General features: G+C 41.0%; 1 protein-coding gene and 1 pseudogene across 4 annotated transcripts in view; one reads left to right on the top strand and one right to left on the bottom strand.

Moving 5' to 3' along the window:
- The window catches only part of LOC102750669 (NADH-cytochrome b5 reductase 3-like), a 55,852-nt pseudogene extending 50,739 nt beyond the window's left edge, over positions 1–5,113 (bottom strand).
- JAK1 (Janus kinase 1) overlaps positions 1–27,144 on the top strand; it is a 120,167-nt gene that overhangs the window by 33,790 nt on the left and 59,233 nt on the right. The window contains exon 1 of one of the 4 annotated variants that reach the window (XM_081818555.1): positions 9,904–9,968. The exons of the other annotated variants lie outside the window; for them this stretch is intronic. The gene's annotated coding sequence lies outside the window, so the exon portion shown is untranslated. Of the gene's footprint in view, positions 1–9,903; positions 9,969–27,144 lie in introns of those variants that run through there. 4 annotated transcript variants of the gene reach the window in all.

Below are 27,144 nucleotides of genomic sequence, written 5' to 3'. Positions count from 1 at the left end.
TCCCTCTGACCCTCCTCCCTCTCATGCTCTCTGTCTCTCATTCTCTCTCTCAAATAAATAAATAAAATCTTTAAAAAAAAAAATTAAATTAAATTAATCCAAAACAAAACGTTTTTCAACATCAAGGGAAATGAGTTGTTCATGGTTATAGAGTTTCGGTCATGGAAGATGAAAACAGCAGTATGCATATAGTGAACAAAACCATAATGTGCCCTTAAAAATTGTTACAAGGGTAAATTTATGTTAGGTGTTTTTACCACAGTAAGAAAAAGAAAAAAGTTTTTTAAAAAAGTTAAAAATAGAAGCTCCGGTGACAGAGCTGGCAAGTAGCACCATGCTGGCACGTTAGTAGATGCTTAAATGCTTTTGTTGGATACAAGAGTGAGTGAGCTAGGTTTGAACTTGACCCTGACACTTACTGGATAGGTAGCCTTCAGCTAAATTATTTCTTTTATGAATCTCCTTATTTATAAAGTGCAGTAATATCTACCTCAAAGAGTTGGTGTGAGCATTAAATAGGATTAAAGAACGTTGTCAGAGGATCCAGTGTATAGTAAGTGCTCTAAAATGTGGATATTATTATTATTATTGGTAGAATTGATATATTCTTGGGGCGCCTGGGCGGCTCAGTCAGTTAAGCAGCTGCCTTCAGCTTGGGTCATGATTTCAGGGTCCTGGGATCGAGCCCCACGTTGGGCTCCCTGCTCAACAGAGAGCCTGCTTCTCCCTCAGCCTCTGCCTGCCGCTCTGCCTACTTGTGCTCTATCTCTATGTCAAATAAAAAAATAAAATCTTAAAAAAAAAAAAAGAATTGATACATTCTTTTTTGGATATCCCATTTTTAAAATCCTTTTTTTTGTACATTGAGGTTGCTTTCAAGTTTTTGCTATTGTAAACAATACCGTGATTAATAGCTTTATAGCAAAATCTCTGTGTGCATACATTATGTATTTCAGAGAGTCCCATGGTTCCTATTTTTTAGGTCTTCTAATTCCATTATCAGACTGCTTCTAGGTAGTTTATAGCAATTTGCCATTCTCCACAGCAGTACAGAGAACAGATTTTTGATAGGCAGAGATGGGGGGAGGGAAGGTGGGCCCTATACAAAAAGAGGTGCTCTCTTCACAGTAATGTTAAAAGTTGAGTGTCCCTCTGAATGTTGGCCTGAGCTCTCAGGGCACAAGAAGTCCTTTTGTGCCAAATAGCTGAGTGTCCACCACATGGTTCAGGTGAACTGAATGGCCTTCATCCTGGGGCTGGCAGGGATGCGGTGGGGATGTAGATGGATGGCATGCTGCAGGGTGGACAGCTGCCCCAGGTGTACAGAACCTTACTGTTGACAGATCAGGGAGCAGAAAGGGGGTATTTTGCTTAGGCCCTCCCTCCCTGTGGGGGTTGTAGTGTGGATAAGCAGGGTGGGCAGATAATACAGACCCAATTAGAACTTGCCTTCCCCTATGAATGTTGGAGCTTGAAGGGGACTTTGATGGTATCTCGTATGGCGGTTTTTGACTCTTTAGAAGCCAGGGAACTCTATTTCTTTCTTTTTTTTTTTTTTTAAAGATTTTATTTATTTATTTGAGACAGAATGAGAGAGAGAGAGAGAGCTCATGAGAGGGGGGAGGGTCAGAGGGAGAAGCAGGCTCCCCGCCGAGCAGGGAGCCCGATGTGGGACTCAGTCCAGGGACTCCAGGATCATGACCTGAGCCGAAGGCAGTCGCTTAACCAACTGAGCCACCCAGGTGCCCCCAGGGAACTCTATTTCAAATTTAATCCCACATGGAACCTCAATGTACTAAAGACACTAATTTTATAAATTCAGACATATAGTATCGTAACTTACCAGTATCATAACAATTATGCTGAAGTTAAGAGAACAGTGAATCTGATTATGGGCACTGAATTTTGAGTTGAGTTTAGAGTGGCAGTCCCAGTCATCTTCCAGTTTTATTACCTAATTTACTTCTGAATTTAGTTTTGGTTGCAGTATGGAAAAATCTGATTCACATGAATAAGTAATTGCAGATAGTTTACTAATAACTTACCTTGCAGTTTCAGGATACTCTTCAATTAAATTGACCCAGAAGCCTGAAAGAAGAATAGGGGGATCTTTTATCCCAAAGTAGAATCACAACTGTTTAACAAATGTTTTCATTCTTTATAAGATAGTGCAAGACTGATGATAATGTGTGCTCACTCTTTTTATTCCAGTGCAACCTGTTATGAATTCACTTGTTATTGCCTGACTGACTATTTCTCTGTGAGTGTAAGTAAGCCCAGCAGATGTGCCTGAGATTTATCTGGCATTCGATTGAGTATGCCGTGAGTATGCTATAGTAGTATACTTGCTTGAACAATTTTAAGGGGGCAGACAAGTATAGGTCTGAGTTTAAAGAATAGAGCTCCGGGGGGCACCTGGGTGGCTCAGTCGGTTTAGTGACCGACTCTTGATTTCCGCTCAGGTCATGATCTTGGGGTTATGAGACCGAGCCCCGCGTTGGGCTCTGTCCTCAGTGCGGAGTATGCTTGGGGTTCTCTCTTCCCCTCTCCCCTCTGTCTCCCTCCACCCCTCAAAATCTCTCTCTCTCTCTCAAATAAATAAAAATCTTAAAAAAAAAAAAAAGAATAGAGTTCCAGTTTCTTTCAGGATCAGAGACATATTTATAAGATGTTCAAATATAAGCTCAGGATTGGTAAGACAGGCTTTATTCTGAGGTCTGCAGAATATCACATTGGTGATCTTTAGTGGGTTAAAATTTGCTATAAAATTGAATTTGTGCGGGTTTACTATACTTTCAAAAATTGTTAAAATATAGTTGAAAAGTGAAATTTGAATATATTTTCCCCCCAGAATTTTATAGCACTCAGAACGGGGTTTGGGTTACTTAGAACATAGCTTCAAAATTCTTGTCTGTAATACAGTAGTACAGCCTCACTCATTTGTAAAATGATGAAACTGAGGCCTAAAGAGGGGAAGTGACTTTCCAAAGGTCACTCTGCAAGTTACTGGGAAAGCTGAGAAGAGGAATCCTCCGGTCTCCAGATGCTTCCCAATGTGGTTTTTCTCTGCTGAACAGTTAGGACGTCCTGACGGGGCAGGAAGCCGGGAAACTGAAATGGCCTCCTCCCCCTTGTGTTGCACCTGTGTGTAGGCCCGTGCATGCACTCCCGTGTGCCCACTCACATACTAGACACCATGAGAGCTAGCTTCAGGTCAGAGGGTGAAGTGTGCGAAGTGTGGGGTCTCCAGACTGAGCCCGCCCTTCCTGGCAGTATTCCTTGTTGTGACTCTTTCTCACCACCTTTTGCTGTATGAAAGCTTCATCTTCTCAGCACTCCACTTTCAGGCTTCTCTGCTCTGACAAGTTAACAGTAGCTAATCTGATCAACTTGTCTGACTTAAAAGGTGGGAGTGAACTGACTGGCTGCCCCTCCCTGTTTTCATTTTCTCATAAGCATCTCATGGAATGCATTGCTTTCACCCTGACAGGCTGTTTCAGGGGCCCTGGGAGGGTGTTCTTAAATAGTGTCTTGTGTTCCTTTAAAATCCCATGGTGCAGAGACCCAGCCTTAAGAACAAAGAGTGGCCCTCCCCAGGGCTGGTGCTGATCTGTTGCCTTCGTGAGAAGAGAACAGCCTGCGCTGGCAGTGTGGCCTGGCCACTAGAAAGAAGGCGGTGGGATTTCAGCTGTCGCTCTCTCCCCTCAGTTGGGCACTCTTGGCAGGATTGCCGTCTTTAGTCTTTAGTCTTCCAGCCACATACAGTGACTTTATTGTTTTGCCTTCTACAGAGAACATGCAGATTTGCTCATTGTGGGTGCTTAATAGATGTTTTGGGTGACTGATAATTCAGAGTTGACAAATACAGAAAATTGCCCCTTGCAGACTGCCATCGTAGCAGCAGTGACCATCCAGCATTAACTTAAGGATTCCATAGTTCGTCATTTATTAGTTCAGCAGATGCTACTTGAACACTTAACTGTAGAAGCAGGCAAGGTACCAGCAAATATTTATTTAGCATGCATTATACACCAGGTTCTGGCTGGATGAAGAAGATATAATACTGAGAAAGCAGACATGGGTCTTTCCCTCATCCCTAGTCAGGGCAGTGGACCCCAAACAAATACACAGACCAGGTTACCGTAAATGACAGAATTCTAGGTTGTGTTAAGTGCTCTAAGGAAAATAAACAAGGGTGTGGTAAGGGGCGGATAGGAGTGGGGGAAGGGAGAGGAGGGCACTGGAGGCAGGGCCTAGATGATCAGGATCATCTTGGACTGGGTTGTCAGGGAATATCCCTCTGAGACAAGCACATCATCAGACTCAAAGAATGGTAGGAGCTGGTGTGCAAAGAGCAGTCAAGGCAGCTTGGACAAAGGTGGGTAATAGTTTGGTATATTTGAGGCCCTCAAAGTATGGACTTGGAGCATAGAATGAGACAAGGTTGGAGGCAGCACCGATAATAACAGTGGAGAATACTTCGTCTATACGCTGTGTGCCAGGCATGTGCTGAGTGCTTCCCATATGTTGACTCTTTAAATGCTGAGAACAATCCTATGAAGTATGTATTATTATCCTTGTTTTACAGATGAGGAACTGAGGCACAGAGGTTACATAACTTACCCAAGATGTCACAGCTGGTAAATGGTAGAGCAGGGATTCAAACATAGGCAGTCTTAGTCCACACTGTGCTGGTATCCACTCCGGTGTAATGCCAGGGGAAGCTGAATAATGCCGGGTCTCCGTTTCCTCATCAGTGCAATTGGAACTAATATGTAGATTAAAGGAGATAATGTCTGTAGAGTGACTGGCACATCGGGGGGCACTCATTAGGTGGACTTTCCTTGCTGCAGCGGCAGCCGTGGTGGTGGTGGTGGTGTTAGGATTGAGGGTGGGGTGGGGCAGGAAACGAGGAACTGAAGCTCCAGGGAAGGGACAAGTATGCTGCCTGCTGTGATGTAGGAGAGTGCTGTAAAGGCTCTGAAGTGGGGTCACTGTAGACCTTGAAAGATGGGCAGGACTCACATATGCAGAACAGGTAGGGGGGCATCTCCTCCAAGCTACTGGATGAGCAGAGATCTAGCATTTGCTCAGAGCTTGGAAAGTCGGCCATGGGGCAACAGCACTGGCCCTCCTGAGGAGAGAGACAGGATCCAGCTATAGGCCGAGTGATGACAGGTCGGAGCCAACACTCAGCAGGGCTTGATGCCATCCTAAGGTTTGGATCTTTATATATATTACGGAATGTGGTCTCCTGGTGCCCAAACCTTGGTTTAAAGATCTAATTTGGGACTCCTCCCAAGTCTCCGATTGGCCTCTGGCTGAGTCAGTGAGAGAGAGGGGTTTTTTGATTTGGCTTTTGACATGCTGTCTGGCTGTCAGCTTAGAGGGGCTGCGCACCCCTGGGTCCACGCAGAGAAGTACCACTCTAGTAGGAAGCTTTATTACCCCCCTCCTTCAGACAGGTCTTATAGGTAGTTGCAGACAGATAACTAGCACAGGCTTTGGAGCTGGATAGCTGGGCTGGAATTTGGGCTTTGATTCTAGCTTTTGATCTTGGACTTTGTGTTTGGGCCTCATTTAGTTTCCTGTGAAGTAGAGATTTATACCAACTCATATTGTTGAATGAGGGTCAAATAAGCATTTAGTACTAGGTACCTGAAGCACATTGTAAGTACTCAGATGACTGTAGTGGAAGTTACTAGATTGCATGGTGTGGAAGGCTCTAAATACCCACAGGAAGTTTTTTTGAGGCTACTAATTGCCTTCTCCCATATTTCTGAGGTTAGGAAACCTAAACAGTTGGCAGGACTCATTGGAGCCATGTTGAGATGGATTTTAAAGCCATTCCCAGGCTCAGTGGGACATCATGCCCCAATGTGTATTTGCTGTCCTAGTCTTAGGCTGTCATTTTGGGGCAGGAACAATAGCATCCTTTAAAGTGTTTCTGATAGTGAGTGAAATGTCAGCAGTTTTACATTTCCAGTTCAGTAGATGCCATCTTCATATTGACTGAAAATATTGACTCTGCTTTTCTGCTACCTAAGAATGAATTTTAGAAGAAATACCACGCAATTCCTCAGACTGACTGAGCACCTGCTTAGGAGCCAAGCATAGTTCTAAGGTCCGTACAGGAAAGACAGAGATGGTTAAGATGCCACTTGGCTCAGAGCAGCACCCTTCATCACAGCTGGTTCAGTGACTTTCTGTGAGATTTTGTTGGTTGATGGTGGGGTGGGTACCTTTGGCATTTAGAGGGAATGGCCAGGAATAATGATTTTCCTTTTTTTTTTTTTTTAAAGATTTATTTATTTATTTTGAGAGAGCGAGAATGAGAGAGAGAGAGAGAGTACATGAGTGGGGGAGGGTCAGAGGGAGAAGCAGGCTCCTCGCTGAGCAGGGAGCCCGATGCAGGACTCGATCCTGGGACTCCGGGATCATGACCTGAGCCGAAGGCAGTCGCTTAACCAACTGAGCCACCCAGGCGCCCCAATGATTTTCCTTTAATGTGCATAGGGACAGTGCTGTGCAAAGAAGAATTTTTCAATAGCCTACGTGACTTTCAAATGTCTCTCCAGACATTCTTATAGGGGGAGAAACCTGCTTATAATTTTATGAGCCTAGAATCTAATTTTATTTTACATAAAGTAATTTTTGCATTATTTTGATATAACCTGAATTTTCTAGGAATGCAACTGCTTTATAAATTGATACATTGTCAATGAATCATGGAACAATACATCAAAAACTAATGAAGTACTGTATGGTAACTAACATAACATAATAAAAAAATAAAATAAATAAAATAAATTTGATATATTTTACTATAGAAAGATACTGTTTTATTTTGTTTGGAACTTTACCAAAAGCTGTTCACCATTTTTATAAATCATGTTACCGATGTGGGGGTGCTTGTATTTGTGTCACCAAGAAGAACCTGCTAGTATCGTCTGTATTTGTAGTTACTGCATTCATGGCTATTCTGCTGTTGGTGCGAATATTAGACTACTTCATTATGTCTTCTAATGGACATATGACAGGAATTACATGTTGGAAATACAGATTCTTATAAATTTCTTTAAGTTCTCCTTTATAGTTTGGGCATCATATTGATTCTTTTGAAATTTTGCATGTGAATAGTTTATATTTACTACACTTCAGGGTAGTAAAGGGAACAGTACAAAATATATGTTTAGAAAAAGGTGAAGGAGGGGCGCCTGGGTGGCTCAGTAGGTTAAGCATCTGCCTTTGGCTCAGGTTATGATCCCAGGGTCCTGGAATCAAGCCCGTCATCGGGCTCCCTGCTCTGGGGAGCCTGCTTCTCTCTCTCCCGCGGCCCCTGCTTATGCGCTCACTCTCGCTCTCTGTCAAATAAATAAATTAAAAATAAATTAAAAAAAAAAGGTGAAGGAGAATGTCTGGTGCACTGGTTTCCTATCAGTTCATATCAATTACACCTGATAATGTGCAGAGAAGTCTCTAGGGAGAGTTCAACCTCCAGTTTAAGTCATAGTATGTGTAGCCTTGATTCCAAACTCACTTGCATAAAGAGTTGTTTTTAGCTGATGGTTTTGCAGGTCTAGCAAATGGGTGTATTTGAGTGGATGTGAAGTGGTTACAGTGGTTTCGTCCCCCCACCCTGCACCTGAGAATCTTAGCTGGAGGGATTCTAACTTGTGTTCTAGTCACCACAGCCAGCAAATGGGAGGGTCTCCATGTGAGCTGAACCAAAGTGGTTTTAGAGAGGGGTCAGAACGCTCATTTCAAATGTTAACATTATCTGTTAGTGTTCAAGAGTGATTTTGACATTTTGAAGCTTTCATAATTCTCATTAAATGGCATTGTGTAATCGCTGTGGTCTCAGTGTGGTTTATAATCAGCGAGAATAATGAAAGGGTAACGAGACTGGAAGTTACAAAAACAGAGAACTCTTTCCCTGAAGGTCCTAAATGGGTAGGTGTCGAGACTAGCCTAGTAGCAATCCTGGAAAAATAATAAAATGTTTAATTAAGTGCTGATTATATTATGTGCCAGTCATCGTAGGCCAGAGTTGATGGAGAAAGGTGGTGGAGGAGGAGGATGCTGGATCAGGGTGGACCCCGAAGGGAGGAGAGTCGAGTATAAAAAAAGCTGTAAGTGTTTTCTACCCTGGATTTCCATGCTGTTATTACCCCAGCAATTACATTGCCTTGTATTCTGAATTTACATATAGGAATTAATGGATATCTTTTATTTAGTACCTAATGTATGATTTCCTTTGTGCTTGGGTTTTGGCAACAGTTAGATGAAAGGGACTTGGTATTACAGATGCAGAAACCTGAGCTCAGTAGCTCAAGTGCCCACAGCCATATAACTCATAAGTGGCAGGGCCAGGATTGAAGCTCCGGTTTGAGTGATGCCAGGAACCTCTCCTTAAGGTTTTTCCATATCTTTGCTATGGAGATGGTGATCATGATTAGCTTGTTTACTCACCATTTTCTACCCAGATTATAAGGCAGATCTCATTTGGCCCAAGTATGGAGATTTGTTTTAAGTGTTTGACATGTAATCTGTGATTGTATTTAAATTAGGTATGGTTAGAAAGTTCCAGCCCAGTTAGTAATTTAGCAACTTAAAGCATTTGACTAGCATGGTTAACCAAAAACCTAAATCATACTAAATGTTTGAAGTGGCGAAGGGTAAGGGAGATTTTTTTATATTGTTACTAGTCTGCTTTTTAAAAAGTGTTTGTAAACAGAGAAGCCTAGGTGATCAGTATTTATATAGTGATGTTAGATGGGCTTTGGAAATTCCCTCATTGTGACTTCTTAAAAACTTGGCTGAATAAACTGATAGGGGAGTCTAGCCCTTGTAAAATTAAAGGTGAGAATACAGAGTGAATTTCTGTGCCCCCCACTCTCATGGAGTTAGTTGTAGCTGCCAATGAAACTGTCAGTTCAATGAAACAAATCTTGTTTTTAAGTGGGCATGATCTGGTTAGCTGTTCTCCACTAGGGAGGACATATAATAGTTTTTTTTGTTGTTGTTTTTGTTTTTTTTCTTAAAGACGATCTAATGAGGAACCTAACAACATCTTTGGCTGCTTAAGGAATTTTTGTCACTGAAAGTACTATGGGAAGCCGTGTTTCTTGGGAAGGATTACCATGTGTCTAAATGTCTGTGTGTGAGAGAACGTTGAGGGCCCCGTGCTGCTTTGTGGTTTGAGGCCAATTACTTAATTCCTCCTTGCCTCCATTGACTGAAGCCATGCTATAACCAGCAGTTTCTATTCTGAGAGTTCATCTCCAGGATTGTCTTCTCAGTTGGGAATGGAAGAGGGGGCACATCAGGGTCCAGTCCAAACGGGTAGGCTGACTCAGTTCCTATCCTAACTGGGCCCTTTCTCCACCTCTGGGATTTCTTCCCTAGCCTCCCCTTCCCCTGCCCTTCTGAACTTCTCAGACTGTCCTGCCCCACTTTGTGAGGGACAAGAAACAAAGGTGATGGGGATGAACTGGGGTGGACTTAGCCATGGAACTGTCACTAGGCCTGCTTCTCATTTGGGCTCCATCACTTCTTTGCTCTTTTGGGAAGTAGACGAATTCACTCACTGCTGATGTTGGGGGTTGGGACAAGTGAGGGGTAGTAGCTTTTTTATATACGGGCTTTTTCTAGCTGACCCTTTTGTAGAGGTGAGAACTTTAGCAACCCCACAGCAAGGGGACTAAAGAAAGGGAGAAGGAAGTTTAAAAATCATTTTTTTGGTCTACACTGTTTACAGAAGATTGAACTACTCGCATAAGTAAAGTTTACAAAGATTGAACGATTTCCATAAGTAAAATCACAAGAGTTTCCAACAGGTTTCATTTCAATCCATTGTTTTCTTGTCCCTAGTCACAAAGCAGTTTGGTGAGAAGAGCCCAAGTTTTGGTTTTGGATGACCTGCGTGCAAGTCCCAGCTCCATCACTTGCTAGCTGGATACCCTTGGGCAAGTCACTTAAATTCTCTGGACGCCTCTTTCTTCATCTGTTACAATGGGTGCAGTAACGTCTGCCGTAAGCACTCTAGTGGGTCACTGGGAATCAGCTAAGTTAATAGATGTGGAAGTTCTGTGTAAACTTAAAAGGGCCATATAAGCCTAAAGGATAGCTGTTGTTACTGTTTCAAGTATCAAAAGTGGCCATGCATAGAGAAGTGAGGGAAGTCATGCCCAGTTTGGGTATCTGACTGGGGGTCCTGTCTTCCAAAGCCCAGAAATCCTCACTGGAGTTTTTCCCTAATGCAACAATCCTGTGGTAGTTTTTGGAGTATGGCCAGAAGCACATGCTATACTTATTAAAGGGTTTTGGCACTCTGTAATGTGGGATTACTGGCACCGGAAGATAAAATGATAAAGGAACATCACAGTATATTCAGCTGTGTGAGTCATACACATTTATGAGTTACTTTAAAAAATGGAATCATAATAGAGATGGGCATGGGTTCAACTTATATTATTTTCCTTGGCTTTAGCAGTTTTCAGGTTAATAGTCACTGCATTTAACTGTCTTAAAGCATAGCATTTATAAAAAACTTTTAGAATTTAAACTGTGTGTGAAAGCACCTGAATTTGAAACTCGTGGGATATTAGAGTCAGATTTGCATTGTACATGTCTCCGTGTACTGCTCTGACTCTTAGTGAATCAGAGAACAGAAAGTAGGAATATATGATTCCTACAACCCTATTGGCTTTCAGAGAGCTTCATGGACATGTGTTCTGTCCACTTGTTTTGCAGTGGGGCAAGCTGAGGCCCAGAGGGGTTACCTGACTTAGTCTAAGACCCAGAGGTAGATTATGGCAGAGGCAGGATTAGAACTCACTCGGTGCACCTGACACTGCCAGCCGGGAGGTAGACTCCCGGAAAATTTAGTCACTGTGTTGGGTAAGAAGCCCCCTTCACCACTACCCCCAGTTTAATCCATTTAAAACTCATGGTTTGTTTAGTTTAACCTAGTTGCCTCTGGTTTAGTTCTTTTCAGAATTGGAAATAATTTTCAAGGATTATCCTTTGTATTATACGACCTCTTTATGCTTAAGATTTTTGCTTGCTTCATTTAACCAGGAATGATTACAATGACTTTTCCCTTTCCATAAGGGACTACTCTTCAGGTTAGTCATATTTGTCACTTTTCTTAGAACTTTATTCTTCGGATTTCATTTATTATCAACAGACATTTGAGTTCTTACTCTGTGCCAGGCCCTGTGCTAGGTAGGTGCTGTGAGTAGGAAGGCATTGAGTCATGGAAGGACCTCATCTAAGAACTTGACTTTCTTCCGAGGATCTAGTGTGCCAAAGAACCCCCATTTGACTCAGGGCCACCATTGTGTTTTATAGTGGAGGATGGAAGGCTGAAAGAAACAATCATTAGCACAAATAATTATTTTTTTAAAAAATAAATTTCTGTTCTCAACCTAACTAAGGAGACATACATTGCCTGTAAATAATGACACAAACTGGCAATAAAAGTCAAGAGGATTATTGCATAGTCAGGGCTTCAGAAGGTTGCTGCCATTCAAGATGGTCTTTAAAAAAAGCTCAGGATTTGGATAACTGTAGAGGATAAGATAGGTAATTGATAATTAACGAGTACCTAATAAAGATCTCTCATTGTATTAGGAGCTTTAAATATATAGGCTCATTTAATCCTTTGGGGAGGGATTTTTTTTTTTTTTTTTTTTAAAGATTTTATTTGTCAGAGAGAGAGAGCACAAGCAGGGGAAGCAGCAGAGGGAGAGGGAGAAGCAGGCTCCCCGCTAAGCAAGGAGCCCGATGTGGGGCTTGATCCCAGGACCCTGGGATCATGACCTGAGCTGAAGGCAGACACTTAACTGACTGAGCCACTCAGGCGTCCGGGGGCGGGAATTTTTTAAATTGAAAAATGTATTAAACATATGGAAGAGTATGTGAAACGTATGTGTAGTCAGAAAAATACCAATGTATTCACCATTCAGTTAAGAAGTAGAACATTATCAGTATTTTTGAATTCTCCAAGTACCCCTCCTCATTGCAGTCCTCTCTGAGGTATCAACCAGCCCAATCTCTGTGTTAATCAGTCCCTTTCTTCCAGTGTAGATGTCCCTAAAGCAAGCACAAACCCAGGTGTATAAGGAAAGGACAGTGTCTCCATCATTCTCAAGAGGAGAGCTTAATGGTCCTAGTTTGAATTCTTAATCCCCTGGATTGGAACAAAAGCTCTGTGTCAAGTGTGGATTTGGAGTTGAGAGATTGCAGGGACTTTTGGAAAAGTCGCTGGGGAAGGTTGTGAGAGCATTTGTGGGACATGGGATGTCGGGAGGACTGCAATGGGTCCAGCTGTTGGGAGCCTGAAAGTAGTACCATAGTCACAGGGAGTGGGCTGCTCCATATTTTATTTTCACTTCTATGATCACCCTGGCTTACGCCTAGCTCTCAGGGGCAGGCCACAGCAGGAGACTTCTCTGTGGTGAAATGGTCTACTGATTCAGAGATGAGGGAAGAACAGGAACTTTATCAGGGCATGATTAAGAGAAGCCAAATTTAATTAGGAATCTGGCATTCTGTCCCTTGATGCGGTCTGTGAGGATCTTGATGATGACAGCCCTAAACATATCCATCTCTTGCATCTAACTACCCAGGTGTGGACGGATCGTCCTCAAAGACTGGCTACAACTCTCATCTTGAGATCTCTGTTTTGTCCTTCTAGGAATTCCCTTTGCGTCCTCTGTGTTTAATCTTTATTTCTTGTTTTGGAGCTTCTCCTCTGTTCATTCTTTGAAGGTGCATAGCAGGTAAAATTTTTAAGATCTTGAATACCTAAGTATGCCTTTATTTCTCCTTTAGACTTTATTGATAATTTGGCGGGTTATAGATTTTTAGGTTGGTATTGTTTCCCTTCAGAATTTTGAAGGCATTTTTCAGTTGTCTCCTTGCTTCATGCAGCTGTTATAAAGCTACCCAATTATTAAAAAAAAAAAATCAATTTTTGATCTTTTGAATTTGGCTTGTTATATTCTCTTTTGGATGCATATAGACCCTTCTGTTTTTCTAGTGTTCCCAGTAATACAGCGGGTCTTCTTATCCCTTGTATTTTGGGGCCTTTTCAGTATGACAGCTGGTAGCCTTCAGTCCTGGAAAATCTTTCTTAAATGATCTTGCTGATGGTTTTCTTCCTCCATTCTCTGTCTTTCCCTTAGGAACTCCTTTATTTTCTGATTCGTTGTCCTAATTTTCTTATGTTTTCTCTCTCATTTTCAAACTATTTGCTAAGCAGTTTCCCACATTTTATCCTCAAACCCTTCTATTGAGATTAAAAAAAATAAAAGTATGGTGTACCCACAGTAAAGTGCACAATTCTAAATGTTTATTTCACTTAGTTTTGACAATTGTATACACTTATGTAACCACCACCCAAAACAAAGTATAGAACATTTCCATCAACCTAGAAAGTTCCAGATGGCCCTTTTCCAGTCCTGTTTTTGATTTCTGCGGTCATCTCATCCTTTTTTTTTTTTTTTTTTTTTAAGTTCAGCGCGGGGCTTGAACTCACGACACTGAGATCAAGACCTGGGCTGAGATCAAGAGTCAGATGCTTAACTGACTGAGCCAACCAGGCACCCCAATTCTGCAGTCATCTTTTTAATAAAGAGCTCTTTTTTCTTTGAAATGTTACTTTAAAAAGAATCTTATTCATGTCTTGTAGATTAAAATATGTTTCTTTATCAATCTGAGGACATTAATTACTTTTTAAGGTTTTTTCCTCTCTGTAAATAATCTTTGTTCATTCTGCGTTGCTTTTGTTCCTGTCTACACTAGAGGTTTTCCTCAGACATTGGTTTATCTTGGCTGGCTGTTTATGATTAAACATGAGGAGAAGGCTGAGGATGTGTGTGGGACCTGTGCACTTTGAACTTCACTAAAGAGTGACTTGAATGGGCCATTAATTGGGGAGCCCCCAGTGTTGGTATCTTTAGGTGTATTCTCTTGGGATGGTAACATTCTTCAGAAAACCATATTTCACTCTTGCCTGGAAGGTCGGAGAGTGGCTGCCAGCATTTCTGGAGCCATGTGGGGAAGAGGGTGGAAGTTGCAGCATCCAAGCCCTAAGCATTCGGTGTGTGTGCAGACACAGTGCCTCTGTGCTGAAGGTCCCCTGGGCTTTGCCTGGCCTCTCTAGTCCCAGGATCCTCTGTCTTATCCTGTCCAGAAAATAAACCTCTTGACCTGCGCAGCCCTAAAATGCAATAGCCACTAACCACATGTCGCCATTTAAATTTAAATTAATAAACATTATATAAAATTAAGAAGTCCGTTCCTCATTTGCCCTGGTCGCATTTGAAGCTCTCAATAGCCTCATGTGAATAGGGGCTACCATACTGGGCAGAGCAGAGAGAGAACATTTCCATTTTTGCAGAGAATTTTATTGGACAGTGCTAGTCTAGACTTCTGGGTGGAGTAGGCAAGAGAATTGTTTCTCAGACATCTCTCCCCAGCTTTCCTCTTCTACCCCACGTGCTGCTGCTTCCAATTCCTGTGACTTTTGAGGCTTCTGTGATATACATTTATTTGGTTCTCGGCTTTTCCACTCTCTGCATGGGATTCAATTCTCATGGGCTATCAAAGTTATGTTGCTATACATGTATCTAATTACCAGCTTCTAAAAGTCATTTGCACATTTCTCCTCTCTTCTTCCCCTCCCATATTTGTGGTTTTGGTCTTAAAGCAAAAAAAGGCTTTCCTATACCTGCTGTTTTACACACACACACATACATTTTAGTTGGGTTTCAAGAGGGGGTGGAATTGGACCCTTGTGTTCAGTCAGCCGTTTTCACGAGGAATCGTAATTCATTCACTCTTCACAAACCTATATGGTATAGGCGTAGTTATTCTCATTTTACAGTGAAGAGAGGCAGGTAATATAATTGGCTCAAGGTCACATAGCCAATTAGTGGGTTTTGAACTCGGGTCAGGTTTAGAAATCGGATATCTCTTTCATGGAATAGTATTATGCGTCATCTTGTACTCAGGAAAGACTCCTTCCCCCCTCCCAACATACCCCGAGTCGCAATACTTTATAGTTGTGTTCTAAATATATTATTCCAGATATTCTCCATTATCCTTAAACCTATTTAAGAAAAGAGGTCAATCCTGAGTAATGCCGTGTCAGAAAGGTTTTCTTTCCCCAGCTCTTCATTTCTACTTTGTTCTAAGACTTCATGACTTCGAAACTTTGTGTTGGCATTCTCTTCAGCCGTTCTTGAAATGTTTAGAGTCAAAAAACATTCTGTTGTTTAACTTAAGCCTTTTATTCAAACTATCTGTGGTCAGTCTCATATATCATTGTCCCTATATTTGTCTTCGGTTGGACCCCACTTTCCATAAGGCAGTGAGTAATCCTGTTTATCTCTGAATCCCTTATCTGAGGTACAGGATTCATAAATGTTTGTCGCTCTTTGGCTCAACATCATTTCTTATTTGGGCCATTGCATTGCCTCCCAACTGCAGGTCTTTCTGCCCTCTAACTCCCTTTTGCCCAAGATGACCTATACAGATTGGTCCTTCTCAAATGCAGTAGTCATTGGCTTCCTCTAACCTTCACTGTAAACTCCTTTCTCCTCAACGTGGCATTGAGGGTCGACCTTTCCCACCACTTTAGCCCCACTGCTGGCCCCACTGCCACACAAGTACTATACCACCCTGCCTTTCATGGAAGGGTCTCTGCATGCTTTTAAATCTGTGCCCTTTACACATGCTTTTAGTTCTGCATGAGATGTGCTGTCTCTCTTTCCACCCGTTTCTTCTCCTGTTTCGTATCTACTATTTTCCTGCAAATCTCCACTCCAGGATACTCTCCCCTGTGAAACCATGCCTGATCCACCCTTAAATAGAGGAGGAGGAGTCTGCTTTTTGCTCCCACAGCACCACATTTCAGTATACTTCATCCACCCATCCATGTATCCATCCATCCATCCATGCATCCATCCATCCATCCATCCAGATGGGATCCTGTCATACATACTGTTCTGCAGCTGGCTTTTTCATGTTGTAACTGTTGAATGACCAGTCAGTTCTCCCTTCTGGTTTGGAGGGATTTGGTTTTCATATACCAGCTTTTAGCGTAGAAGCTGGCACATAGTAGGCACATGGATTATTATTTATTGAACCAAACTGAGCCCTAGTATTCAGTGAGCTTATGGCAACTGATTTCTTCTTTGTTGTCTTTGAATTCTGCCATCAATGTGGTGACCATAAATTCCACTTATGTCTATTTTCCCAGGATAATTATGAATAGCACCCCACTTTCACTCTTAAAAGTCTTTCAGTTTGGACACTAGAAACTGTATGGCCACCCACCAGTCATACACATCCAGGTGGAAACCCATTTTTTCTTTATTTTTCTTTAGTGGAGCAACTTAAAGAGAAAGAAATAGTTGGGATTGAGATTGCATTTGGAATATTGAATTCTGTTTCTCTCCAACCAGCTAGAGAGGAAAGCTCCAAATTACACAATGGAAGAATCACCTTTGATGTACCTAAGAAGTCTAAATGTTTCATTTTCCAGGAGGACTGCTGATTCCTTCCAGAAGTACTTTTATAAAGAGCAGTTTTTATTTCAGAAATGGATCTTTGCTTCCCTTTCCTGATGCTAATGTTTAGATTTCAGTTGGTCTGCTAGAAAATCCAAGAGCTTTTTGGATTCTTTTCCCATTGAGGCCCCAGTGAGGTCCTGGATTGTGATGTACAGCCTGAATGGAAGCTAGCTGTCCTGAAGGCAAAGGGGGCTCAGTAGCTTTAGGTAAGTTGGTGGGTGTATTGAGAAGAGCTTGGGATTTAGGTTCGAGTCCTTGCTCTGCCACTTCCTAGCAGTATCACCTTGGGAAAGCTATTTTAACCTCTTCAGTAATGTGATGTGGGGATGGGAATAATCCCATTTTAAAGGGTTTATGTGGAGATTGAGATCATGCAGAGCAATTAGCACAACTAGTGGCATAATAGGTGCTTCGCAAATGTCAGTTTTTATTGTTATTATGATTATGACAGTTATCTTTCCATAGGCTAATTCGGAAGATGTTTATAAGGGTGTTGGGGGAAGAGTGAATAGGATTGGCCTTACAGCTTCCTGCCTGCGCTGTGCAGGTCCTTAGCTGCTTGTCAGTACTGCATTGCAGAGTGGAAGAAAGAAAATCAATAGAAAGAAATCATGTGGGTTGCCAAAGAGAGAAGAACGACAGATGTGTGGTTGCGGGTGGGTGGAGTATTCCCCGCCTTGGAAGTCTACCTTGGAAGTCTTGGGTTGGATTGGGATTAGAAGGGCTGGATCTCAGAATCACCTGAAGAGTTTAAAATTTTTTCTTCTCTGGATTCCTGATCGAGTAGGTCCAGGGTATAGTATGGAAGAGTATATTTTTAAAAAGCTGCCGGGTGATTCTGATGTACAGCCGGGTTTGAGAATAACTAGATTAGGTGACTGTTTATTACCCAATAATTTCATAAAACATTTTCTAATCATTTGCCGCTTAATGTAGGGCAGGTGATGGCACAGTAATACTCATTTTAGGGTCAGAGAACAGAGACAGATTATTGTTAATGTAGTAAAATGGAGAGCCTGAATTAACTGAGTTAACTGAATTAAATTTTATGACACTTTTGAATTTAAGGTTGTCATGCATCTGTGTTGTTTTCATCCAGGATCTTTGCCTATATTTAGATTACTTGAAATGAAGTAACAAGGAAATTGTGATATCAGGAACAGTTAAAAAAAAAAAAATCCTCTTAGAAGTACAAAATACTCAAAACATAAACCCAGGTATGTTTGCATTTCAAGCATAAAGGAAGGTGTTTTTTTGCCTATATTTGAAAATGTCTTCAATTTTTATCACTGATACTGGAACAGAGAAAGAACTTAGATAGGTCCACATCACTGATATCTGGCTGTTCCAGGTCATTAGATTATTTAGTGGAAAGGTATTTAGTTAAGGGTCAGTAAACCCTGGTGGAGTCTCTGCTCTGATATTTCTCTTTATAAACTTGAATTAGTTACTTATCTAATCTCTTGGGCATGTGCTTTCTTTATCTGTAAAAGGGGGTATTATTGGCCTTCTCTATCCTATATGTATCATTGGGGGGTATAATGAGGAAATTTATTCAACTTATTCAATAGGAATGTAAAGCCCTGATGAGCTCACAGAGTGACCATATGTTCCTGTTTAGCTGGGATGTCCCTGGTTTATGCCTGTTGTCAGGTGTGATGATTAATGGCACCGTCTTTAACTCTCAGGTGTCCCAGTTTGGATGATAAATTATTTGGTCACCCTGTCCTCATAACACCCAACCATTGTTGACTCTTAGTCTGCACAGTGGGAGGGTTTTTGGCCTTACTGCTATAGCCCCCAGATCCCTCACCAAATAATCTAGCATTTCTCCTGGTAATTTTCTTCACTTTTAGGTCAATCTCATCTCTCTGACTAGATTGATCAGTGGATAAAAATGGTTTCTTTGTTTCTCCACTCTTGAATTATTTTCTAGATTTGTCATGTTTTAGCATTTTAGACACTTTAATTGCCCACTTCTAATGTGTCCTAAGGAAGTAATATCTAAGTGTAAGGAGAAGATAGAGGAATCATCGAGGGGGAAATGGCTTTGTGGAAAAATACTAAAAAACAAAGAGAAATACAGTTTTTAGGCTAGTGTCCTGATTTGATTTTTTGGAATATAAATGCCCTATGTTGGTATTCCCAAGTGCAGCACAAATCTCTCAATAATTGGGAGAACTACAGAAGCTTCTGGAGACCAAATTTCAAATGCTCCCTCCCTCCTCAGGAGAATTTTGTTTTAGAACTACGACCAGAAAAAATTTCCATTTCCCAAGTAACTGGTGCCTTTTCTTTGCCCCTTTTGACAATGAAAATAATGTATTTCGTTGTTTCCCTTTTCTTTTTGACCCCTAGGAAACTAGGAGCCAAATCCATGTCTCATCTGTTTAGAAAGCTGCAGTTTGCAAATAACTTTCTCTTCATCTTGACTTTTTATTCTATATTATAATATTATAACATTATTTCAAATAATATAGTATTTCCTTGGACCTGGGTTTTTATTTTTATTTATTTATTTTTAAAGATTTTATTTATTTTAGAGAGAGAGACAGCACAAGCAGGGAGAGAGGCAAAGGGGGAGGGAAAGGGAGAGGGAGAGAATTTCAAGCAGACTCTTTGCTGAGTGCAGAGACTGACGTGGGGCTCGATCCCACAGCCCCAAGATCATGATTCTGAGCCAAACCAAGAGTCAGACAGTTAACTGACTGAGCCACCCAGGTGCCCTTAGTTTTATTATTGATATATTTTTATCTTATTAAATACTTATAAACTGCCTTGGAATCTTGTGGGTTAAGTCAGAGGTTAAGTAACAAATGTAAAGACAGCATATAGTTTCAACATTATTTTCATGGAACTGTTTGGAGTTGAGAAGGCCAAAGCTTTTGTGGCAAAGAGACCTGTATTACCTCTGAATAATGAGTATACATTGATGCACCATCCTACTGAAGAAGCCATCTCCCTCCCACAAGAATAGGGGCTAAATAAAATACATCACCTTTTATATGTTAGCTCTTGGACAAAGAATCAAAACTGGTATAGTACAGCATTAACTGAGGATAGATAAAGACTGAATCTTCAAAATACAACTGGATGAGGATATGCTTTTCATGATAGTGTCTCTCCTCATCTCTCCATCTATATCTTTTAGTTTCTCTTTCAGTTTTCTCAACTTCATTGTTCCTATTCCTGGTCTTGTCTTCTCCCTCCCTTTCAATCCTAAAACCTTTAGGTTTTTTGTATTTGATTACCAGCCACTTTCCCTTCTGCATCGTCTTCTCCCCTCTTCCTCTGTGAAGCACTCTACCCCCATCTGCCTTCAACACTTTTGCCTCTGGGACCCTCTCTTCCTCATCACCTCAGACCAAGCGGTATGCGTGTGCCATCTTGCTTTTCAGGCAGCCCCTGTGAGAAGTAACCCCCTGCTAACCAGCTACCCTCAAACTAGGAAAAGAAATACGCCATCAAATACCAAGATGTAACTTGGAGAAAAACAAAACATTAAATTTGATTGGAATACCTTACACTGCACTTCAGTAGTTTAATAATAGGAAGGAGAAAGAAAAACATGGCAGTAGCTAGCATAATGCTAGACAGCAGTAAAGCTCAGTTCTTGTGTCCTTTGTTCATTTATTCATTGGTTCATTCATTCATTTGTTCACTCAGCAACCACTTGTTCTGTGTCTCTTATGTCACCAGTCATGTTTCAGTGGTCTGGGCTTTTGATGAATAGAGTTTGGTGAAACCTGTGACCTCATCAGGGAATTTAATACTTGCTTGATTTTCGATCTGGAGAATTACACAATTTCACTATACATAGAGGTTTGCCTTAGTCCACTGGACTGCTGTGACAAAATACCAGAGACTTAAGGAGTTTATAAACAACAGACATGTATTTCTCATAGTTCTGTAGATTGGAAGTCCGAGATCAGAGCGCCAGCACAGTCAGGTGGGGAGCCTCTTCAGGGTCGCATGTTTCTCATTGTATCCTCACATTGCAGAAAGGGCTAGGGAGCTCTGGGGTATCTCTTTTATGAAAGCAGTAATACTAATCATAAGGGCTCCATCCTCATGGCCTGAACACCCCCCAAAGGCCCCACCTCCTGACACCATCACATTAGGTGTTAGAATTCCAATGTGACTTTTGGGGGGACACAGACATTCGGACCTAACAAGGTAATATTTACACTGAATTTTTACTTTATTTAAACAAGGTGTGTATGTATGCCATGAACATACAGTATATTGTATTCTGAAGACTGTTGGCATATACTTCCATTTTAGCAAGCTTGGAATGAAGTGCAGCAATTTGAATGTCTGATTAAGATTATTTAAATGGAATTTTGCTAGTAAAAGGAGTAAAAACATTAATACTGGGAAAGATAGGAGCCTTAGCTACCTGCTTCTACTCTGAGGTCTTTGGGACCTTTTCCCTAATGCACTAATTTAAGCAAACATAATTAATATTTTCTTCTTCCACCTGCATAGTAAAACTTCTAATTGGACCAAGTGGGAGGAATACTTGCCTGGATATGTTGAAAGCTTGAATAGGGGAATATATACAAAGGAATATAGAGGATGTGCAAATGGTAGCTCAGTAGAAAGACCCTTATCATGTTAAAATTAATAAGGATACAGCCCAATATGCATGTCTTTTTGAGAGGATCACCACCATGAAAGTAAGGACCAAAAAAACTAGCCTTAATAAGGCTAAACTAGGCTTAATAGAAGTTCTGTGTTTAAGGATTTGATAAAAAATTATTTGTGATTACAGTGAAGAATGTTTTAACCTGAGCCATGCCGACTTGACCTCACTTTACATTACCAATACTATTTAGAGATAAATGGACATTTTTAAAGAAATCTTTTGTTAAAGAGGTCAGTAGTCTCCTTTACTTCATCATTATTCTTTTTCTTTAGTTTCATTTTGGACAGATGGTGCAGTGCTAGATACCTTTGAACATGTCTCAAGACCTAAACTGGGAAAATCTCATTTAGATGGATTTAGGCTGATGGGAATAGCAGAGTAAGGATCATAATTACATTTCAGTCAGCGGATACACTTTGGTATGAGCTGAGGCTTCCTAGCTTTTTTGTAGTCTTTACTGTCTGGTAGTAAAGGAATGTGTGCATTTCACTAGCATGTTTTTTTGCATTTGGAGGTAACTCCTGTGTCTTCTCAGGGGCTCAATTTCATAAAATTAGGGGAATCCTGGCATGTTAGGGCTGTGAGCACACTCCTAACATATTTGTATGCTTTTTTTTTTTTTTTAAAGATTTTATTTATTTATTTGACAGAGAAGCGAGAGAGGAAACACAAGCAGGGGGAGTGGGAGAGGGAGAAGCAGGCTTCTCACTGAGCAGGGAGCCTGATGTGGGGCTCAGTGTGGGGCTTGATCCCAGGACCCTGGGATCATGACCTGAGCCGAAGGCAGACGCCTAACGACTGAGCCACCCAGGTGCCCCTCTTATTTGTATACTTTTGTTGCGCCTGAAGAACCTGAGGCTCAGAGAGGTAAAGAGATTTATTGTAGCAGAACCTGTAATGGGGCTGGCACTCTTTATAAATTCTCCTTTGCTGCAGGTCTGACGAAGGCCCAGGGAGGTTTATTATGCTAGAAAAGTGTTATTCTTTTCCTTCAGAGCCCAACCTTTTCAATTTCTTTTTTTTAATTTTTTAAATTTTTTTTAAACTTTTTTTTTTTTTTTTTTTTTGAGAGAGAGAGAGAGAGAATGAGAGACAGAGAGCATGAGAGGGAGGAGGGTCAGAGGGAGAAGCAGACTCCCTGCCGAGCAGGGAGCCCGATGCGGGACTCGATCCCGGGACTCCAGGATCATGACCTGAGCCGAAGGCAGTTGCTTAACCAACTGAGCCACCCAGGCGCCCCCTTTTCAATTTCTAATAGCTATTCTTTAAGGACATCAGGAGGAATATGTAAGTGCATTTAGAGATATATGTATTTTCATAGAAGAACCCCCACGCCCACCCTCTGTCCTGATATTTTCAGTTCAGAATTGGGGTTAGGCTACAGCAGCCTCTGAACTGGTTCCATCCCCCATCATCACTTTTACTCTCTAAAACTGTTTACACTGCTTTACCACACAGACTCAATTTTAAAGGTATAACTGGAAAGTTTACTGTACTTTGGATCCCCAGACGTGCCTCTCCTTTGTATGCATTTCCCACTGCTTAGGGTAGAGGTTTGTTGGAAAAGCAGTTTTGAGTATGTGCATTTGAGAAAGGTGAAAGGGAAAAGGAAAACACATACAAGGATGAAAGATATCCTACGTATGTGGAGCCCTGACTTTTGTCATTAACTTACTCTGTGAGTTGGGCGCCTGGGTGGCTCAGATGGTTAAAACGTCTGCCTTCGGCTCAGGTCATGATCTCAGGGTCCTGGGATCGAGTGCCGCATCGGGCTCCCTGCTCCTTGGGAGCCTGCTTCTCCCTCTGCCTCTCTCTCTCTCTCTCTCTCATGAATAAATAAATAAAATCTTTAAAAAAAAAAAAAAAACTTACTCTGTGAGTCATGTCACCTCTCTGAGCCAATATTCATTTACTCTTTAACTCTGAAGCATGTATTGTGTGTCAAAACATGGCAGGTACAATATAGAAAAAAACTGACACAGCCTCTGCCTTCTTGATTGTTTATGTTAAGGAGGTGGTCACTGAGTAGTAAAGGTGGTGAGAAGTTGTTGGATGTGTGAATTACTTTGAAGCTAATACAGAGTTGGTAATGGTTTGGATGTGGGATGTGAGAGAAAGAGATATGTCAAGGCTGACCTCTGGGTTTTTTGCTTGAACGACATGTTGAGTAGTGGTGGCATTTACTGAGATGTTGAACACTGAGGAGGAGAAGGGGAGTGGTTTGTGGTGTTGCAGGAATCAAGTGTCACTTTTTATATGGGCTTTAAATGCTTATTAAACTCCTAAGTAGAGAGGTTGAAGAAGTAATTGAGTATTTGAGATGGAAGTCTGAGAGGTAAGTTTGGATATGGTCAGCATGTAAATCATGCAGCTGGGGGTGATTGCTGTGTTTGTGAATGTGGTTAGAGAAAAGGTGTGAAGATCAAGGTCTGAGACCTGGGGCCCACCCACAGTTTGGAGACAGGGAAGTGGAGGAGGCGCCAACCTCCAAAAATGAGGGTGCTAGAATCTGACCTCTCCTCTCTCTCTCTCTCTCTCAAAATTGTTATAGAGATTGTGTAAGATACTATACATGAACACACACTGAAAACTATTTACTGCTTAATTGCATGAATAAACATAGGAGTAGGGGAAGTTACGTAGGGAAATAATTTTCCTACTTGACTTTTCTTCTAAAAATCTATTTGTTATCGGATTGGGCGAGGTGTGTGTGATTTTGGTATATAGCAGAGGATCCCAGTGTGTAGGTTATGTAACTGTGAGGGAAGAGGGGGGTGGGCATGGGGAGGATGTTTGGAAAAGTTTATAAGAGGTCTGTAACATGATGTAGGCTTTAAATATGGTTATTTCTGTTTTTATCAGTTCAAGAAAATAAATTCACAGCCAAGGGATCATGAACTATTACCCTTAACGGGGTTATAATAGTAAAAAATATTTAACACTGATATCGACAGATGTAGAGGTACACTCGTGCATAAAAATCATGTGTGTGTACTCAATATGAATTGGATACAGCTGGAGTTGTCTGTTTTTGTGAACAGACATCTGCTTGAGTTCTCAAATCTTAGTAGGATGTTTGAGCTTGGCATCATCTCCCTCTCTGCCCGCCCCCTTCTTTATCATCTTCCCTTCAGTGGGAATGAGGCAGGGTTTCCTGAAAAGTGGGCTCTCTTCTGGGAAGACTCTGTGGCACGTTGCCAGTGTGTCTTATAACTTATACAGTCACATGGTGAAAGAGAAGACTTGCAAAAAGATGGGGGATAAAAACAGGAAAATCAAGTGGGTCAGAGGAGAAAGAAGCAAGGCCGAGGCAAATAAAGGCAGAGGTTCGTTTGGGACGGAGTTGGGGATGGGCACCTCCAGCGTTCACTCAGTGACTTTTTTTTTTTTTTTTTCCCCTTTCTCCTTGGGTTATTTTCTTTGTGCCCACTTGCTATAATCAGAATCACAGGGACCTTCCCCAGGTATTTGGGTTATTGAGTAATAGGGAAATGTAACTTTTCCCCAGGTATTACCTTCCAGAATGCCTGCTGGAGATGACATTGCAAAAATGCCCCAGTCCCCCTAACTTTTATGAGTACCTTTTTTTTTTTTTAAAGATTTTATTTATTTATTTATTTGAGAGAGAGAGAGAGAGAAACAGCATGAGGGGGGATAGAGTCAGAGGGAGAAGCAGCCTCCCCGCTGAGCCGGGAGCCCGATGTGGGACTTGATCCCAGGACTCCGGGATCATGACCTGAGCCGAAGGCAGTCACTTAACCAACTGAGCCACCCAGGCGCCCTATGAGTACCTTTTTTGTCTGACCTAATTAAATTGAAATCTTAGATTTTATTCCTATGCTTGTGTCTATCCAGTTTTAGACATGAGAGAGGACATGTGTGAAGAGAGAGGGAATGAGAATATGAATATAAGGGGTTGGTGGATGGATGAATGAATGAGTGCCTTTTCTGAAGAATCTGGTATATTAAATTATCTGCCTAGGAAAGAAGGATGGATTTCTGAGATGGATACTCTTAGATAAACTTGTAGAATTTGGTAAGTGAAAGAGAGCATGGAGATCATCTGATTCAGATTTTTCCAAATGTATATTCCATTAAAAAAGAAGTCCCTAGGTCAAATAATTTTGCAAAAGTTGAAGACTCATTACACTTATTAACATATTACAGGCCAAGCCTTCTTGCTGTTAAAGATCCTGTTTAACTTTGCTTAGCTGGTGTTTCCCCAGTTATTTCACTATGGGCCTCCACTTCTCCCTGCTTTCTGAGCACTATATATATAAAACAATTACTATCATTGCACAGAAATACAAGGTTTCAGAAAACAGTTTGGGTAGATGATTTAATGTAATCCTTACATTTATTTTGAGCTTGCTGCTTAACTTCTCTTGGTCTTTGTCCACATTTATAATATGAGTAAGAGTAGGTTGAATGAATAACTGATAGCATTCCTGGCTGTGACACTTTCTGGTTCAGGTAGATTCATTAACGAAACCAGCATTTAAAAAAATTACATCTGTTTCTGTATTAAAGAAATTTGTCTTTCTTGTTCTTCACTATAACCATAGCATCTAGTACAGTGCCTGACACATAGTAGCATCTCAGCATATATTATTTGTGTCAGCACACTCTGCCAGTTATGCCTTGATGCTTTTGAGAAGAGATCCTATTCTTGCCCTCCAGGAACTTGTAGTCAAGTTGGTGACTTTCTAAGAGCGTGGGATGTGAGAGGAGAGAGAGAGAACCTAAGTTAGATTTTGAATGTGATGGTCTGTAGAATGTAGATATATTGGACATGATTTCTGACCCTGAGTCAGATGTGTGGACTAGAACATAAGTAGATTGTGTTACCATAACTTTCATGACAAAAGGTGTGGTCCTTTTATCCCTGACAAGGACTTTATGATAGTAGCAGCAGTAGGAGATAGGAGCTAGTATTATTCCCATTTTATTTTTGAATTCTTGCAAACTTTTGTCATTTTCCACATTTTTTTTCTTTAAATACATTTCTAACATGTGGCTTATACTTCCGGTCTCAGTCAGGTCGACAGAGATTATTCATTCATTCATCTGTTTATTCCTTTATTTATTTAGGTGTAATTGACATATAACATTGTATTTGTTTTAGACGTACAGCATAATGATTTGAGATCTGTGTGTGTTGTGTGTGTATAGTGAAATCACCACAGTAAGTTAACATCCATCACCACACAGTTGTGTGTGTGTGTAGTGAAATAATCACCACAATAAGTTAACATCCATCACCACACAGTTACAAACTTTTTCTTAAAATGAGAACTTAAAATGAGATTTATTCTCTTAGCAACTTTAAATACAATATTGTTAACTGTAGTCACCATGCTGTATATTACATCCACAGTACTTATTTATCTTGTAACTGGAAATCTGTACCTTTTGACCACCTTCACTCATTTCGCCTACCCCCCTGCCTCCAACAACCACCAAAACCGTCAGTCTGTTCTTTGTATCTTTGAGTACAGTTTTTGTTGTTGGTGGTGTTCTTAGATTCCATGTATAAGTGAGATCATACAGTATTTATCTTTCTCTGTCTGACATTTTTCACTTAACCGTAATTCCCTCTGGGTACATTCATGTTGTCACAAAGGCAGAATTTCCTTCTTTTTTATGGCTGAATAATATTCCACTATATGTGTGTTTGTATATATATGTATATATCACATTTTCTTTATCCATTCATTAGTCAACAGACACTTATATCTTGGCTTTTGTAAATAATGCTATGAACATGTGGGGTGAAGATACCTTTTTGAGTTAGTGTTTTTGTTTCCTTCTGATAAAAACCCAGAAGCGGAATTGCTGGATCATATGGTAGTTTTATTTTTAATTTTTTGAGGAACCTCCAGGCTGTCTTCCATAGTGGCTCTGCCACTT

The sequence above is a fragment of the Leptonychotes weddellii genome, chromosome 4 (assembly GCF_054177405.1).
Source record: "Leptonychotes weddellii isolate Sample4059 chromosome 4, ASM5417740v2, whole genome shotgun sequence".
Taxonomy (NCBI): domain Eukaryota; kingdom Metazoa; phylum Chordata; class Mammalia; order Carnivora; family Phocidae; genus Leptonychotes; species Leptonychotes weddellii.
The sequence above is the reverse complement of the archived record's forward strand: the minus strand, read 5'-3'. Positions and strand labels throughout refer to the sequence as shown.